Source organism: Cervus canadensis, chromosome 16 (genome assembly GCF_019320065.1).
Source record: "Cervus canadensis isolate Bull #8, Minnesota chromosome 16, ASM1932006v1, whole genome shotgun sequence".
Classification (NCBI taxonomy): domain Eukaryota; kingdom Metazoa; phylum Chordata; class Mammalia; order Artiodactyla; family Cervidae; genus Cervus; species Cervus canadensis.
The window spans coordinates 26,058,334-26,078,583 of NC_057401.1; positions in this window are offsets into that span (position 1 = coordinate 26,058,334).

The following is a 20,250-nucleotide window of genomic DNA, read 5'->3' on the forward strand; positions in this document are numbered from 1 at the left end:
CCAAATAAAGCACTATCATGTAGGATCTTTTCTCAGACTCTGAATTCTAAAATCATTGGGTTAAGATACTCTTGGAATTCAGTGATTCAGAATTAACAATAGTGATTTAAAAAAAAAAACTGTAACACCAATAAAATACTAATAATAAAATAGTAACTCTAATGGCAGAAAGTGAAAAGGAACAAAAGAGCCTCTTGATGAGAGTAAAAGAGGAGAGGGAAAAAGCAGGTGTAATACTCAACATTAAAAAACTAAGATGATGGCATGCACTCCCATCACTTTATGGCAAATAAAAGGGGAAAAGTGGAAGCAGTGATGGATTTTATTTTCTTGGGCTCCAAAATCACTGAGGACAGTAACTACAGTCATGAAATTAAGACACTTGCTTCTTGGAAGGAAAGCTATGACAACTTAGACAATGTATCAAAAAGCAGACATAATTTTGCTGACAAAAGTCCATATAGTCAAAGCTATGGTTTTTCCAGTTAGTTATGTATGAATGTGAGTGTTGGACCATACAGATAGCTGAGCACCAGAGAACTGATGCTCTCCAAATTTAGTGTTGGTAAAAAGACTCTTGAAAGTCTTTTCCAAGGGACTGCAAGAAGATCAAACCAGTCAATTCTAAGTTAAATCAACACTGAATATTCACTGGAAGGATTGATGTTGGAGTTGAAGCTCAAATATTTTCGCCACCTGATACAATGAGCCGACTCTGTGGAAAAGACTCTGATGCTGGGAAAGATTGAAGGCAAAAGGTGAAGGGGGTAGCAGAGGATAAGATAGTTAGATAATATCACTGACTCAATGGACATGAATTTGAGCAAACTCCAGGAGATAGTGGAGGACAGAGGAGTCATCATGCTGCAGTCCATAGGGTCACAAAGAGTCAGAGAGGACTTAGCAACTGAACAACAACAGAAACAACAAATTGAGTACTTCTTACATATCAGATGTTGTTTTAAATTCTTCATATATATTAATTCATTATTTCTCACCTACAAAATAGGAACTATTACTACCCCTGCTTGGCAGATGAGGAAAATGACAAAGAAGAAGCTGAGGCCAGACAAAGCTACAGTGACAGAGTATATGTAGGCAAATATTACAAATGTGTTGCCCAAAAGCATTAGAGGCAAGTGGCAGTTCTCAATATTCTCTGGTGGATGATGGCAAAACTAACTAGAGCTGGTTGGCAGTGTGCACATGTCCTGGAGGAAAAGGGGTCATGTACGTGGATTGAAAGAATTGCTTCCCCAAAAAGAGAATAGCATTTAGACAACCTTACAGGAGACATCCATTCACATTGCAGTTACACACAAATAAGTCCTTAGACTTCACAAGGGAAATGAAACTGATCAGAGATCTTGAGTACAGTGGCAGATTGCCAGTTCAACAGTCCAGCACCCCTGAAGTGCACCTTCTAGCTCTCCTCATGCTGGAAGAAGACCTTCTGCTCCAGGCTAGTCCCGCTACAGAACTGGTAGTCCTGGAGGCTTTGGTCCAGACAGCAGGAGTAGAGTGTCAAAGTGCTGTGTGACTAACACCCGAGGAGCTGGTGATTTAGAAATTCTTCTGCAGAACTTCCCCACCCTCAACCAAGTGCAAATCCAAAGCAGCAGCTCTGTCTGCACAATTCCCCAAAATGTAGATTCGGATCTCCAGAACTGAAAACCAAAGGCAGCATTTTGATTTTGTGCTCTATTGACAGCCCCATAGACATTTCTGGAACCTGGCTTAACTATCAGCTCATCAGGTCATCACTGTTGTGATGGTGAGGGTGACGGAAAAGAAGCATATTTCCAACTCAGAACTTCACCGTTAAGGAAACAAGAGCTTCAGACCATGGATTCTGCCTTAGCTGTTGGTGTGAGTGAGCAGTAATCAGAACTAATTCAGAGGCACACAGGCACCCTTCTTTGTAATTCCTGAAAGTAAAACAAAACAAATTTTGAAAAACTGATATTTCTGCATTTTGAAAAATAGAGGTTTAGGTGATCACGTAGGTAATGATGACTTGAAGATTTAAAAGTCCAGAAATTTTCTGCCTTCAGACAAAGCTGGGCCAGTTGTTTAAATATTTTGCGGGGAATCTCAAAATCTCTCTCTCTCTCTCTCTCTCTCTGGCCCTCACTCTCTCACTCATTGGCCAGATTTTCTCCTTTCTCAAGGTGGCTTTGCTCTATGTTAAATTCATATTTCAAAACTCAAAATTCAACCTCAGGGTTCTAGAATAAAGTAAGTAATTTAATGCAGTTACTAAGTAATGTGTCTCTTGAAGAATGAAGACCTGGGAAGCAGAAGCAGAAAACTATTCAGGAAAAAAATCTCTTTCTATACCCCTATCCATACACACTCCTTGAGAAAATGAGTTGACTTTAGAGTTATTTGAATTTTAACTTAATTTTATTGTATCTACTTGTGTTTGCAAACACTTGCAAAAATCTTTTGTAACTCTTGCTCTCCATCAACTTTACTGGTGAAATTACCATGAAAACTATGAATTATAGGTTCTGATTGAATCAGCGTGTAGCAAGCTAGCACTAATTGATTTGACTGCAGATTAGAGTGGGAACATTTTTCAGAAATGTGTTGCTATCCACGTAGACATAGCCTTAGTGTGAACTGACACTGTTTGTCAAGGTCCAGCACACTTATACAATACAGTCTGATCACAGAATAGCAAAGGAAATTTTTGATAGATGAAACACCTAAATATATTCATGTTCTTTAAAAAATAAATCTCTAGATAGGTCATTAAAAACCATACTTTAAAATGGAAACTGACAAACCGAGAGAGGGTAAGTGTGGCTCCATTGTTAAAGCTTATTATAGCTCACACCATTAAAAATGAGAGTTTGATCTGCTGATGAAAGTGATGTTTGATTTTACTGTCTCTTCTCACCATCCTTCTTACACTGACAATTTGTAGTCAAAAAGAACAAATCACGCAGATAATTTGAATATTGGCTTTTGTCTTCCCTTCTGTCTACCTTTTCTAAATAGATGAACTGACAAGTGATGCCTGGTTTATATAATCTCAAGAAATCTCTTTTTGCTCTGTTCAATAATATCACTTGACACCTTTCACTAGCTCATTTATGTTAGCATGCAAATTATTCCTCTACACAGTTTTATATCATATGAATAAGTTATTTAGTATGGAATTTAAACATATAAATAAAATAAAGCAATGAATTAGCCTCCACTAACCTTTAATAAATTCTAATAAAACAGGTGTTGTTGCAATATAATCATTTAAATGACATTTTTAAACTGTTTTTCTATTTTTTCTTTCCTTGATTTTTGCTATTTGTCATAAAAGTTTGAATACAATCTTATATAATGCCTTCTTACAGAACATAAAATCTAAATATTTCTCTGTGCACATATGTGAAAACATATATTTTATGAAACTAATTTCCTTTTATGGTGTTAGCAAACTAAATTTTAAAATTTAGAAGTCATACATCTATGTATTTAACATTTTAAGTTACAATAAATATATGCCACTTTATAAAGACCCCACTCCCCTAAAAGTTCAACATAGTTAATATAAGTTAGATATAAATTAGATATCAAAAAAAATCTTCATTATTATATATTTGTCTTTTATTTTCCTTTTTTATAATAATGTTCTGTACCTGGATATTTTCTACTTTAATAATGTTTCCTGATATCTATCTATAGTAACACTTGGATATCTAAATTATGCTGTTCCAATAAATTAGTGTAATCTAATTATTGACTCACTGTACAACCACAGTTAGATATTTAAATTGTTTCTAGTTATCTTTTTCTATTTCACAATAACTCTACAAGACCCATTTCTGAATGAGTGTATGTATGTGTGTGTGTCTATGTATGTATTTAATGACTTTCAGTAACTAATAAAAATGTTATGTCACAGGCTGTTGACTCTTCTTCCCTAGTTCAACCTAGAAGTCTCACAGAAGTAAATGTGTATTGATCTGAAGAACTAAAATAAAGCTCTGAGAAATACATGAGGAAGTGGACGGGGAGAGTGGTTGTTAAGTCCCAAAGAAAGAGCAATGGCAGCTAGGGGCAGAGACAGGCCTGCTGTCAGAGTCAGCAAGAAATAGGATGGGAGAATTTTCAGTGCCCTTTTTTCTGCCATATTTCCTATGCTGATAACTTCCTGCTACCTCACTTCTGAAGAGAATTATCAGGTCAACACAGCCTTTACCAAGTAGGTAACAGATGAGTGAAGAGCAGCTGGTTAAATGAATGTTCTTTCCTTTTCCCCTACTTTCAAACTGTAGCCTGGCAACACAGTGAAAGAGAAAACTCTTTCAATGTAGATCAGTGAGTCAGGCAGGGTAATCAAGTTCCCTGAGGAACAGTCACTTAGTGAGGAGAGAAAAAGAAGTTAGTCAAACCTGGTCTATGGCATTTTGGGAACATTTTCTGGGGGCATGTTTCACCTCCAAACCCATAAATACTTCACAAGCTAGGGCTTGGCACTGCTACCATTTGCAGTTCAGTTCAATTCAGTTCAGTCGCTCAGTCATGTCTGACTCTTTACAATCTCTTGGACTGCAACACGCCAGGCTTCCCTGTCCATCACCAACTCCTGGAGCTTGCTCTAACTCATGTCCATCCAGTCGAAGATGCCATCCAACCATCTCATTCTCTGTTGTCCCCTTCTCCTCCCGCCTTCTATCTTTCATTGGGGTCTTTTCCAATGAGTCAGTTCTTCACATCAAATGGCCAAAATATTGGAGTTTCAGCTACCCGTTACAATCCTAGTGAAAAACACTGATGTTCTCATGGGAAATAATCTTACAGACAAAATAGTCAGACATAGAAGTGTACAACCAAAATATAAGAGAAACAACAAAATACTATATACTATACTGGATAAACTAGAATTAATACAGCAGTCAAGGATTGTTTGAAGATTATATCTGTGGAGCTACTGATAAGCTGAAGAAGGAACAGTCATGAAGAGGGCACACAGGCTTAAATATTATGATAGTTGAAATAAAGAACCCTATATAAGCTAAGTGGAAACAAGATAAGAGCCAAGGAGTAAGTTTCAGAGCTGGAAGATAAAGCTGTAGAAGGCAGTCAGGAAAGGCAAAATTGAAAATATAAATGAAATGTTAACAGATGTGGGGCGTAAGAGTAGAAGTGGCAAAGTTATAACACACCCAGAATAATAGAAAAAGATTTTTTTAAAAAAGGATCAGAGAGAATGTTTGAAAAAAAAATGACAGAATTTCAAAGACTTAAAAGATAAAGGATGAATGTCTATTATTGATGAGATACAATGTCAAGCAGAATAGACAGAAAAACCCACATCTAGACAGATTAGAGTATAACACAAGCATACAGAAAATCAGAGAAGACATAATTAGATTGATGGCAAACTTCTCAACAGAGATACTAGAGACAAGAAGACTTGGGGGCTTATTTGTAAAGTTTCTAAAGAAAAGACCTTTGGAGCTATAACATTACATTTAGCCAAATTTTACTTTAAATGTAAGGGCTCAACAATGTGAAGCCATAAAAAGTTTAAAAGCTTACTCCAAAAAGTCTTCTTTTAAATACCTTTGCAAAAAACCTGCCGTAAGGTGAGAAAGCATCTACAGGAATGTTATGAGAGATAATAGAAAATACATAAAGTACCACCTGCTCCAAATAAGGTGGCCCATCAAATATATTCAATCTATCCCATAGACAGAACCACTCTAGCTCAGTACACCTAAAGCTGAAGCTAAAGAAGACAGTTCTCTTTCTTGTTGACTTGATGTAATCACCTTCACCTTGCTTGACTCTTGAGTCAGATTAGGATCTCAGAAACCTGAACCATTGACTCCCCTAGGGAATATTGCTACATCCTGTACTTTGGCAGAGCTGACAACTTTCTGTGTTCTTGAGAAACCACAATTGCTTCATCAATAACTGTCTGTGTTTGGATTTCACTTCTTTTAATCTAATCTGATATTCTTTACAATGAGTGATTACTGAAATTTTGAGTTTATTTCTGTCATATTATTTTGCATTTTATTTTAACTATGCTTCCTTCTTGAAATTTAAAAGAAAACATTTTCTGTGTTCTGGTTAATTGAGATGAAAAGTATTTTATTCTCCCACAACTTTAAGTTAAATGTACTCTTTCTTTTAGAAAATATGTAACTCTATGTTCATGATAAGACCCCAGTGTTAATTGCTATCTTCATCTTCTTCCCAGCAAAACACTTGGAAGCCCAGCATTGATTCCATTCCTCTCTGAAAGTAAAAGTGTCAAACAGCGGTGTCTCACCCTTTGAGATCCCATTGACCGTAGCCCGGCATGCTCCTCTGTCCATGGAATTCTCCAGGCAAGAACACTGGAGTGTGTAGCCATTCCCTTCACCAAGGGATCTTCCAGACCCAGGGATCAAACCTGGGTTGTTTGCATTGCAGGCAGATTCTTTACCATATGAACCACTTGTCTGAGGCACTAGCTAATCTGTTCCCTTTCAGGGAGGAAGCTGTGGCTGCTGTTCAGTTGCTCAGCCTCATCCAACTCTTTGCAACCCCATGGACTGCAGCACACCAGGCTTCCCTGTCCTTCACCATCTCCCAGAGCCTGCTAAAACTCACGTCCATTGAATTGGTGATACCATCCAACCATCTAGTCCTCTGCCACCCCCTTCTTCTCCTGTCTTCAATCTTTCCCAGCATCAGGGTTTTTTCCAATGACTTGGTTCTTCACACCAAGAGACCAAAGTATTGCAGCTTCACCTTCTGCATGAGTCGTTCCAATGAATACTCAGGGTTGATTTCCTTTCGGATTGACTGGTTTGATCCTCTTGCAGTCCAAGAGTTTTCTCCAACACCAGAGTTCAAAAGCATCAGTTCTTCGGCAGTCAGCCCTCTTTATGGTCCAACTCTCACACCCATATGTGACTACTGGAAAAACCAGAGCTTGGACTATAAGGTCCTTTGTCAGTAAAGCAATGCAATGTTTCTGCTTTTTAATACACTGTATAGGTTGGTCTTAGCTTTTCTTTCAAGTAGCAAGCATCGTTTACTTTCATGGCTGCAATCACCATCTGCAGTGATTTTGGAGGCCTTTGAAAATAAAGTTTCTCACTGTTTCCATTGTTTCTCCATCTATTTGCCATGAAGTGATGGGACCAGATGCCATGATCTTAGTTTTCTGAATGCTGAGTTTTAAGCCAACTTTTTCGCTCTCCTCTTTGACTTTCATCAAGAGGCTTTTTAGGTCCTCTTCACTTTCTGCCATAAGGGTTGTGTCATCTGCATATGTGAAGTTATTGATATTTCTCCCGGCAATCTTGATTCCAGCTTGTGCTTCATCCAGCCCGGCGTTTTGCAAGATGTACTCTGCATATAAGTTAAATAAGCAGGGTTATAATATATAACCTTGACATACTCCTGTCACAATTTGGAACCAGCCCATTGTTCTATGACCAGTTCTAACTGTTGCTTCTTGACCTGCATACAGGTTTTTCAGGAGGCAGGTAAGGTGGTCTGGTGTTTCTATCTCTTTAAGAATTTTCCCGTTTGCTGTGATCCACACAGTCAAAGATTTTGGTGTAGTCAGTGAAGCAGAAGTAGATGTTTTTCTGGAATTCTCTTTCTTTTTCTATAAACCATTGGATGTTTGCAATTTGATCTCTTGTTCTCTACCTTTTCTGAATCCAGCTTGAACATCCAGAAGTTCTCGGTTCACATACTGTTGGAGCCTGTCTTGGAGAATTTTGAGCATTACTTCGCTAACGTGTGCAATGAGTGCAATTGTGTAGTAGTCTGAACATTCTTTGGCATTGCACTTCTTCGTGGTTGAAATGAAAACTGATCTTTTCTAGTCCTGTGACCACTGCTGAGTTTTGCAAATTTGCTGGATATTGATTTTGACACTTTTAGAGCATCATCTTTTAGGATTTGAAATAGCTCAGCTGGAATTCTATCACCTCCACTAACTTTGTTTATAGTGATGCTTCCTAGGGCCCACATGACTTTAACACTCCAGGATGTCTGGTTTTAGGTGAGTGATCACACCATCATGGTTATCCAGGTCATTGAGATGATTCTGACCACTGGGTCAGAGAGTATGCTAGCTCCTAGCAGGAGGTCTGGCTGGGTAAGACTTATTTAGATGTCCTTTCTATTTAAAGTTTACAGAGATTTTTTTCCTTGTTTTGAAACATGACTATACACTTTTACATGTTTTCAATAATATATTCAATATTTTCTTTCATTTTTTAAATGTTTCCAATAGACTTCAACAATTTCAGCATATGGAAGCTATCATTTTCACACAAAATTTGAAGAATTAGCATCTCTATATTTTTCCAATTTCCCTATCACAGTATATGGCACTTCATCTGCATATTTAGTATCAGTTTTCTATAATACATTTTATATCTTTTTAAATACCATATTCTAACCACATTTTTATAAAAACTTTAATAAGAGTTTTTATTCAAGTGTTACTAACTTTAAAAAATCTATGTAAATAAAACCAAACTACATATATAAAATATATATATATATACACATTACACAAAATACATGAAATTAATTGCCTATGAATATGAATGGAAAGAATACGAGTGTTGGGACTATAGATAAATGAATAAAATACATAACTAAAATCTAAAATGGGAGAAGGACCTTGAACAATGAAAATAAAACCAGAATCATGGAGACTGGTATCAATTATTTGCACAGAGAGCTTGATGATTGCTAAGGAATAGTTTCCAGTTCTATTATTTCATGAGATTATACATTCAACTTACAAATCTTTGAGTTGTGAACCTTTTATTAAAGTTTATTTTTTGCAAATAAAATATATCTAATAACCAGATTCGATCCTTGGGTCTAATATCCCCTAACTTCAAGACCTTAGCTATTCATCTTCTCCAAGACTCTTTCTCCAAATGTTAAAGATAATAAAATCTAGGTAGCAGAGACAATCTGAGCACCAACTATAACAGTCTACACCATAACTCTGAGGAACATATTGCATATTACATGGCCCATAACATGTTCTCAGTGTGTTATTAATAAGTAATTATAATTTTATTAGTCCATATCAATGGCTTCATAGAAAAGTTAATTTGTACTGTTCAGTTTTTGAAAAATAATGCTAATGAATATATACAGCCTTTAGAATTATACAGCTGATGACAAGTTATACATTAACTTAACTGTAATGACTGCTGCTGCTGCTGCTAAGTCACTTCAGTCGTGTCTGGCACTGTGCAACCCCATAGACGGCAGCCCACCAGGCTCCTCTGTCCCTAGGGTTCTCCAGGCAAGAATACTGAATGGGTTGCCATTTCCTTCTCCAGTAGTGACTGCTAGTCATCTCTTAAGTTCACATGGAGCATTATCAAGAGTAGAAGTCCCATGGAACTAGAATGAACAGAGGTGATCACATACGTATTGGTGATTTGCAAATAAGTTACTATCAAATAGGAATAATAAGGCTTCCCTGATGGCTCAGTGGTAGAGAATCAGCCTGCAATGCAAGAGACACAGTAGACATGGGTTTGATCCCTGGGTCAGGAAGATCCCCTAGAGATGGGAATGGCAACACACTCCAGTATTCATGCCTGGAGAATCCCATGGACAGAGGAGTCTGGCAGGCAATAGTCCATGTGGTCGCAAAGGAGTCAGACAAAACTGAAGCGACTGAGCACGCATGCAAGGAATGACAATAAACAAAATATAAACCAATACATTCCACTCTAGCCAGCATTCTATACTAGAAAGCCACTTAAGGAAATAAGGCAAATTTTCTTCCTCAAAGGGATCCAATGACACTTAGAAAAGTCTTCTCCAGTGGGAAACTTGCCTATCAATAGATTTCTAACCTACTGAACTAGTTGATATTTAAAGGAATGTATTGCTATAAATCTTTCTCAAACACACATGAATCTACACTTATAAGTATAAAAAATGGAGAACAAATAATTTTAATATTAATATCAAAACTAATCTACTAAGAATTTGCATTTAGAATATACCTCAGAATGACTTAGCTGAAAATGGACAGCTATAGTTTTCTACAAATTGATAAGTGTCCATAACTTTAAGAAATGTTAGAGTCTAGTTTATTCACTAGTGATAAATTATTGCAAATATCGCATTCTTGATAATCAGTTCAATTACCACTGACCACATCATTTATTGGTGAACCAACGTGAAAAAAATCAAGTAATACTGAAGAAAAGGAGAAAGCCAAGAAAGGTATAATGACAAAAATATTTAACTATGATTATATCTGCATGAATTAACTTAAATTCAAAATTAGTTGCTTCAAAGAAAAAGCCTCTGTATAAATGTAATAAGATATATTATTTAGCAGCATTGATTACAAAAACAAGAAATATTATTACCTTAAATTATGGGGAAAAATAAGGGAAAAATTCCCTAAATTTTGCAAATATATTAAAGTACCACCTTGCTCAAGTCATGGCAAAGTCTTTTTAAAACAAGGCTTGATGTGATTCAGGAGTTGAAAAACTTTTTCTGTTAAGGGTCAAATAATAAATACTTTTGGTCATAAGGTCACTGGAGTAACTACTCAGCCCTGTAGTAGGAAGAAGGCATGACAATTGTAAATGAATAGGGATGGCTACATTTCAATAAATCTTTCCTTAAAAAAAAGGGCAGGCTTAGTATAACTCAAGAGCTGTAGTTCGCTGGCCTTGTATATAACTGATTCTTCCTGGACTAAAGTGAATAAATAAAGGATAACTAAAAGACCGCACTGTCCATTTACTATTCTCTCCTAGTGTGGAAAAAGTAAGAACCATCAAGTTTTCTGCAAATTTTGCACTTTGCATTAGGTGATTATATTATTTAATGGCTGAAGTTATAAAATGAGAGCTATAATTAGGCTCTTTCTCAGTTTTTGAAAGACGTTCTTTTTAGTCATTCATTTCTTTTTCTATCAGAGGAAGCCACAAATGGAATGGACAATGAGGAAAGAAGCAGTGAATTCTAAAGCTCCGGTAGCAATAGAAGAGAATCCTGAAAGTAAAGGAGTAAAATGAAAATTTATGGACAATAAGATACACAGAGTTGATGATGGACAGGGAAGACTGTCATGCTGCAGTCCATGGGATCGCAAAGAGTCAGACATGACTGAGTGACTGAACTGAACTTTGTGAGTGAGAAAGCTACCAGAGAATGAGCTTATAATTTACTATTCCTCCTTGGGCAGCTGAGATAATAATGCAATTCCAAAAGAACCTCAAAAAAATCGTTTTCTGTAGGCCTTTGTCATCAGACAAATGGATATCCAGACAATTAAAGACAGAGTAAAGAATTCCATAGGGCTTCCCCAATAGCTCAGAGGGTAAAGAATCTGCCTGCAGTTCAGGACACCCAGGTTCCATCTCTGGGTTGGGAAGATCCCCTGGAGAAGGAAATGGCTACCCACTCCAGTATTCTTGCCTGGAGAATCCCATGGACAGAAGAACCTTGTGGGCTACAGTCCATGGGGTCACAAAGAGGAGGACATGACTGAATGACTAACACTTTCATTAAGAATTCCAAAACTCTCTGGAAATTTAACAAGTTTTGAAAGAGAAATGCATTTAAAAAATGCACTTAAATATAAACCTCAGTGGTTTGAAAGAGTTAATGAGCACCATGTTACTAACATGTTATAGGAAAGACAGCTATATTTGACAAGGGTACCAGGGAGAATTGGGCTCCCTGATTGTCATCTCTCCTTATGCTTTTTTTTTTCCACATCTTTTTCTTTATTAAAAGAACATTCTGTTGTCGACAGCCATACTTGCCCTCTGCAATGGCCCACACTCTGTCTGTGGAGTGTGTTTCTCTCTGAATAGCATCCACTTCTTCCTTATCACTTTGTCTTTCACTGAATTCTTTCTGGGATGAGATATAAAGAACCTGAACCTCAGTAAGTCCAGACACTAGGGGCTTCTCTGCTGTTTCAGTGGCAAAGAATCTCCCTGCCAATGCAGGAGACTCAGGTTCAATCCCTGATCAAGGAAGATCTCACATGATGTGGAGCAACTCAGCCCATGGGTCACAACTATTGAGCCTGGGAGCCTGGGAGCCACAACTACCGAGCCCAAGTACTGTCACTACTGAAGTCCCCATGTCCTTGAGTTTGTGCTCTGTCAAAAGAGAAATCGTGCAATGAGAAGCCCAAGCACTGCAACTAGAGAGCAGCCCCTGCTCACCATAACTATAAAAAACCTGCACAGTAATGAAGACCCAGCATAGCTAAAAATAAATGAATAAACAACTTGGAAAAAAAAAGCTACCAGCTATCCTTCATTGTAATATATTTAAATGTAATATACTTACTTCAGCATAATATAACTGGATTAAAATGTTTGCTAAGAAGTACACTGTCATATTTTCTCTATTGACTTACACTAACAGACTTCAAGGGAAATTTTGGTTTGAAGTGTCTGAGATGGCTACTTTAAAACAGTAAAACTATCACTGTGGTCAGTGACTGCAGCCATGAAATTAAAAGACACTGACTCCTTGGAAGAAAAGCTACCACCAACCTAGACGGCATATTACAAAGCAGAGACATTATTTTGCCGACAAAGGTCCATCTAGTCAAAGTTATAGTTTTCCAGTAGTCGTGTATGGATGTGAGAGTTGGACCATAAAGAAAGCTGAGCACCAAAGAATTAATGCTTTCAAATTGTGGTGCTGGAGAAGACTTTTGAGATTCCCTTGGACATCAAGGAGATCAAACCAGTCAATCCTAAAGGAAATAAACACTGAGTATTCATTGGAAGGGCTGGTGCAGAAGCTGAAGCTCCAATATTTTAGTCACCTGATGCAGAAAGTCGATGAACTGGAGGAGACCTGGTGCTGGGAAAGACTGAGGGCAAGAGGAGAAGCAGGCAACAGAGGATAAGATGGTTGGATGGCATCACTGACTCAATGGACATGAGTTTGAACTAACTCAGGGAGATAGTGAATGATAGGGAAGCCTGGCATGCTACAATCCATGGGGTCACAGAGAGTGGGACATGACTTGGCGACTGAACAACAACAATTAACACCTCAATACTTATTAAAACTAACATATTAAAAAAGTAGATATAGAGTATAGGTGACTATGATTGTCAAACAAATGAAACCATGCCTGTTTAAATTTAGATGACTATATAATATAGTATTCAAATGTAGACAATAAACAGTGATATGAAGACAACAGATTTTAACAGCACACATGGCCACTTCCCTTGAAGTGAGAAAAATGAAGATGCCCTACAGGTTGGTGAAAAACGTGTACAACAGGAGAAAGATTATTCTTTAAAAGTAAGCAGTTGAAAATATAAAATTTTGTTTGCTTCTAAATGATATATACAGATATATGTATAATCATATCTTTTAAAATAAATATACATGGATATTCAATTAACTGCAGTTGCATAGAAAAAACTATCTATGCAAATAATCAATAACATGTACATAATAAGAGACTTAGATTCATCTTATGCAAAGCAATATAGTAATATTCAACATACAGGATTAAGGATTTATTTATATTAGTTAATTTGAAGTACTCAATCAGATAAGAATGTCATAGGAGAAATTTTTTTATTGGAGAGAAGAGTGGACTAGAATAGACATCTTTTCACCTCTAAGATTTTGTGATAACCCATCGCATCTGTTGCTGTAAGAAGATTCACCAGTCTGGTCACAACACCAGAGACTCTATTCCCCCTTGGTTACAAGACGCATTTCTGTGAGCAGAATTCATGGTGCTACTATGTCTCAGCCATATGTATGCCTTATGGCAGGGCCACCTGTTGCATGTTCTGGAGCAGAAACTTGAGTCTAACATTCTACTTGATGCTCTACATTTTTTCACATGCACTCAATTTTTCTAGAAAGACAGATTTTTAAAAGTGAAGAAGGAAGTAAAAAAAGTAAAGAAGTAAAAATATACAGACTTTATGGGCTCTTCAGTAACCACTTGGATAGGTTTATTGTACTTAGTATATTGACTACAGATAAAGACCACATGTGAAGAATATAATATTGGCAAATAGTATTCCCCAACAAGAAACTGGACAATTCACTGGTGCTTGAATTTTGCCAAAGCATCTTGAACTGTTTTTTCCAGGCATTTTAAAAGTGGCAAATCTGGAAGACAGTTTGCCAAGTACTAGTCCATGTATATATTTCAATGGGACTTTAATCCATAAGATTTTAATTAACATATTTAAAGCATCAAGATATTTCCCCAAAGCTACTGAGTATTCTTTAAACACTAAAGATCTTTTTCATTAGCTCTATTTTGTATGAATCAGAAAACTGTGTTTCATCATTTAGGTACAGTCTCTGAAAGGAGTTTCAGTTGAATTTTAGGTGAACTGAGATTTTCAAGAACGTTCTTATCTTACCAAATATTTCTAATATTAAGATATTATCAAATGAAAAAGTACTTGCAAATTTTGCATTGTGTTGAGAATTATAGGGACTGCATGTATAGTGCTTATAAATGGACAGACAAGAACCAAGTCATGAAACATACACTAAAAGCTTATAGAATCTGGATCTCATGCTATAGTTTTTGAATTCTCTGTGTCAGTATTACTTGTGTGTTTATTTAAAATGCAGGTTCCTGGAGAATTTCCTCTGAGATTGGGATTCTCATGTAAATTGATATTTGATAACACATATGCCAGTTAGTGTAGTGCAGATAAAATATTTGAGAAAGTCAGAGATAGGTTAAATGCCTAAGGATGAGAATAATTTGGAAGATTTTGTGGATGAGCCAGAACTGGGGCTAACCAGTAAAAGATAGTTCTGGATATGCAGGAAAAAAGATCACATTTTTAGATTTAACCAAAACCATGAGCTCTAATATGGAGTCAAGATTCACTAACTAGTGATAAAGGTGAGACCAGCCTAACTAGAGTAGAGAATTCTTGTTAGAAATAGCAAGATCATATAGAGAAAAGCCAAGTTCTAAAGGGAGATTGGTGCCAGGCAGAAGAGCTTAGATCATAAATTACATAACAGAGGCCAGAATGATAAAATGGTGTCTAGGAAAATTAGTCCCATAGCTCTACATAGGATGGCTTTAGGACAGAAACCTCACTTTTAGGGACACAGTTGAGATGATGTTTCAGTAATTCGGGTAGAGGATGATAATGACCTTGAACAGGACGGATCACCTACTTAATTTGCGGGTTTTAACTTGTTCAAAACATAAATAATTTCAAGATGGTGAGATCTGAAGTCTTTCTAAATGTGAATTTTTTCTAAGAGTGGGACCCTGAGCATCCACACAAGGCACAAACTCAGGAAGCAGTCTCTGTAAATGGGTACAATGGACTATTTCCACAAAATGGAACCCCTGAGAGCCAAATCAGCTTTCCAGTATGTTTTGTTTGCGAAAAACATTGATTTTTTTTTAATGTGAATAAGCTATGGATTTTTCTTTTACATGGACAATATTACTCAATTCCTCTGGTTATGGGGGCACTTGGGTGTGCAGTCTGAGGATAGTGGCAATTAATTAGAACTGTAAAGAAGAGGGAAATCAAGAGTTATTTTTAAAGGACATAATATTTTAAAAGACATAATACTAGATATAAGAGGTGAGAGAAAGGAATTGGGAACATCAATGTACAGATCTGAGTGGTTTGACAAAAAGTTTATTTGGCAAGAAAAAGAGCAAATTTGCTTCTATTCATATTAGATTTAAAGACAGAAACATTCCTTGAAAAAATTCTTGTAATTAAGTGGAGCCATGAGACCAAGGGCTGGTAAGAGAAAGATTTTATATCTAGATATGATAATGATGTCTAAAAAGATGAGGCTGAGGTAAGAAAGATGAATAATTTTTTTTTCTGTCAAACTTGAAAAACCAAATACTTTAACTCAAAAGGTGAATTCATACACAGTTCATACAGAGGAGAGAACTTGGAAGCAAGGCCATGATTGAGCTAACCTGTGGAGGATGTGAAAGTTGTCTTGGCATCCTCCTGTATCTTATGTCTGGATGCCTGTACTCTCTCTGGTGCCAGGTAACACTGCTCTCTATTGCATCCCCCTACTTAAAATGCGCACACATATACACACACTCATGCAAACATACCTCACTCTGACTGCCACCTCATTTCTGCAGATCCTTGCTGAGGCATTAACTGCCAGAACTAAACTCTGAAGTGTTAAGCTGAAAAAGGATTAGAGTATACACTTTCTCATCTTACATTTTGACAAAGGTCTAAAAATCCAACATCCATTATCTGAATCCAAAGAATGGAACTTTAATGTTTCAGGTATTAATAGAGGGCATGGATGCTCCCCCAGATTACCTCACAGAAGGATAACTTTTTTTGTTCACAAAGTCAGTAAAGCCTGCAAGTGTTAATAACCACATACCTACCTTTGTATTGTTTGTCCTCTTAAGGCCATGACCTGAAAGCACAAGTTATGTTCGTTTGAGAAGAAATAATTTGTGTTCATTCAATAGCATTGCTCAAGTGGTTCTATGTTCCAGATAATGTGATACTTCCCAGGCTCTCCAACAACAATTAAGAGACATGAACTTATGTCCTATTAGAAGAGATAAACAAAGGATCAACTTGATAAGCTGACAGGATATTCAGTGGCCACTGTGAGACATTAAGGAGGGACACCTCCAAAGAGGAGATGGAGATGAGGGGCAGGGACCAGTCAGAATGAGCTTCTAATAGAAGGCAAGGTTCAAACTGATGTAATGTCAAGATTTCTATTCTGGAATTACCAATGTACAGTTCCAAGACTACTCACTCAAATCATTAAGGCAAAATAAAATAGCACTAAGGACAAATACTACAGGTCTTCCATCTCCTGATTGCCTTTCCTTCTGCCCTTGACTCCCTCTTACCTAACAAAGACTATGCTATTCTTCCTTGGTTCATTTCATTGGGAAATGACTCCCCTAAATTATTTTACATGCTGGTATCTTCCTTTCAGACAAATTCCCATTGTTTGCTCATTCTAACAATTCTAGCACCTTATTTCTGATATCCCAGTGTACTGGGAATTTAAGATATTTATATTTCTTGAATTTAATGTAAGTAATATTACTATTAATATTAATTAACATTTCATGAACCTAAAGGTAAAGATTTATGTGTGCATGTGTCCTCATTCATATCTGACTCTTTGCAGAGAAGTAGCCTGGCCTGCCGCCCACCAGGCTGCTCCATCTATGGAATTTTCCAGGCAAGGATACTAGAGTGGGTTGCCATTTCTTTCTCCACAGGATCTTCCTGACACAGGGATTGAAAATGCATATTTTGTGTCTCCTGCATTGGCTGGCAGGCAGCTTTTTAACTACTGGACCACTAGGGAAGTCCAACATTCTAAGTAAAATATAGTCTTTAGTTTTAAAATGGGACTGGTTCACCTTTGTTGATATTTCGTCTAACTATTTTTAACTTAGTGATACACCTTACAAAGGACAAGTTATTCAGTCAGTTTTGAATCATTGTAAGAGTTAACACTTCTTGTGGGGCCAGTCTATGCCAGGAACTCTTCTAAGCACATTGTGGGTACTGTCTAACTTGATACTTGCAACAATCCTCTGAGGTTATCTCGTTTATGTTCATTTTCCAGATGAAGAAAGTGAGGCATAACTAAGCTAAATTACTTGCTATTTGCAGATATAGTAAATGTACAAGCTAGCTCTGACAGTTGGATTCCAGAGACCATGCTCATAATCACTACATTACAGTGCCTCCATGACACAGAGGGTCCAAATCATTCACAGGACAGACAAACTGTATCTTAGGATATATCAATCAGCTAAAGACCTTGGGCTCTTTTTCATTCAGAATGAATTAACTGCTAAAATTTATTCAGTGTAATATTTATAACATATTCTCATTCACTTCTAAAATGTGAATATCACATATCAATCAAGTATGTGAGTAACTTTAAAATACAAATTTTTTATAAAGACAAATTATCACAGATATTTTAGTGATATTTCTGAGGTAGAATATTATAAATTTAACCTTGATGATATTTTTTTTTGCCAGAACAAAAATAACATAAAGCTACAGTCCTACATGTCAAGTTAGTAGTAACAATTATTTCTTACTAGTAATTAAAATGTTAAATCACAGGAAAGATAAAAGGTGTTCATATGGCATCAGTTTAAAAATCGTGAATGTGAAAAAAAAAAAAATCGTGAATGTGGTACAAAAATAAAAGCAGTCTCAGGAACATTTGGAGGGGTTTATATAATACTTAAGGCAAGTTACTGTGTACCTTTGAAGAAAAAGAAACTTCAGTAGAATCTCACATTCAGACCATAGGCAAAAAATCATTTCTTAAAATTATTTTTAAACAATGGTTAAATACTTACTCTGACACTATAAGGCATGAGAAGTATGTTTTTAGAAGTCGAGCCATAAAAAAATCTCCCATCATCCCAGATACACTAAATACAAATCAATTACACTAAAAGTTATGACTTTTATATGTCTGCTTAGGTATCTCTCTTTCATGTAATAACATCTTTTTGTGCTGTACTTAGTCACTGTCCTGTCCGACTCTTTGCGACACCATGGACTTTAGTCCACCGGGCTCCTCTGTCCATGGGGATTTCTCCAGGCAAGAATACTGGAGTGGGCTGCCATGCTTTCTTCCAGGGGATCTTCCAACCCTGGGATTCAACCCAGGTCTCCTGCACTGCAGGCGGATTCTTTTCTGTCAGCCATGGGGGAAGCCCAACATCTTTTTACTCAAAGCTATTTTTAGAGATTAGGGCTTCCCAGATGGCATTAGTGGTAAAAAAAACAAAACAAAAACAAAAAGCCCACCTGCCAACACAGGAGACATATGAGATGTGGGTTCCATCCTTGGGTCAGGAATATCCCCTGAAGGAAGGCATGGCAGCACACTCCAGTATTTTTGCCTGGAGAATCCCATGACAGAGGAGCTGGAGAGCTACCATCCATAGGATTGCAAAGAGGAGGACATGACTGAAGTGACTTAGCACATACATAGCAATTTTAGAGGGTAGTTTTAAAATGACCAGACCCATATTCACCAAAGTAGCATTCAAATGCAGAAATTTTATCACAAATATTGAGTCTAAAATTCATATGTTGAAACTCTAATATGCTGGCATTTGGAAGGGGGGCCTTTGAAGGTAATTAGGTTTAGTTGAGGTCATGAGAGTGGAGTTTCATGATAAGACTCAGTCCTTATAAGGAGGGACCCAGCCACCTCTTGACCTCTGTCCTCTATGTGAAGACAACCATCTGCAAGCCAGGAAGAGGGCCTTCTCATAATTCTACCACGCTGGCTCACTAATCTCAGATTTCCAGCCGCCAGTACTATGAGAAAAAGGTTGGTTCAGCCAGCCATCCAGTCTATGGTATTTTGTTAGAGCAGCCTGAGCAAACTACAATTTACGTATTAGATTTACCCCAGTACTCCTTGAAAGAAGATAAGATACTGTTTAAAATTTTATTTCTATTGAAGCATGGTTGATTTACACCATCATATTAGTTTCAGGTGTATGGCACAGTGATTCAGAAAAAAAAAAAAAATATATATATACACACACACACACACACACACATATATATATGTATTTCTTTTCAGATTATTTTCCCTTATAGGATAGGTTATTATAAAATACTGAGTGTAGTTCAATATTTTGAACTATACTGCATATATTCATTATGCAATATTTCACCTACTGTGCTCTACTGTAGGTGAATAATATCATCTTCTTTCTTTCTTTCTTTCTTCCTTACTTTCCAAATCTTTAGGATGGAGACAATGAAATCTCCCAATGAGGATTTGGTATGAGAATTTTAAAAATGAGTGCATGTAAACTTTTAAGAACTATACCTAGAACAAACTAAGTAATAATTATATGACTGGGCTATAATACAAGAAAAAATTATGAAACTGGAGTAATTATACAAGTTAGGGTTTTTGTTTTGTTTTTAGTTCTGTTTTTGCCAAAAGCAACTAAAAAACAGGCACATTAAAACACTACTTTCCATGACCAAGGAATTCCCAGGAATAAAGCCCAAAATGATTTTGTTAAGCTATGTTGTTTTGGTAAACTTTCAATTTTATGTTCACACCTTCATTTATAAGTAGTTTTGAATATTTATTATTTATCTTAGATTATGAAATCCCAGAAGTCAGAGCTTTTACCTAAGTGACTTTACACAGGACTATGAATACACTCATGAATATGTAGTGTTTAAATACTAGCTTGAGAGC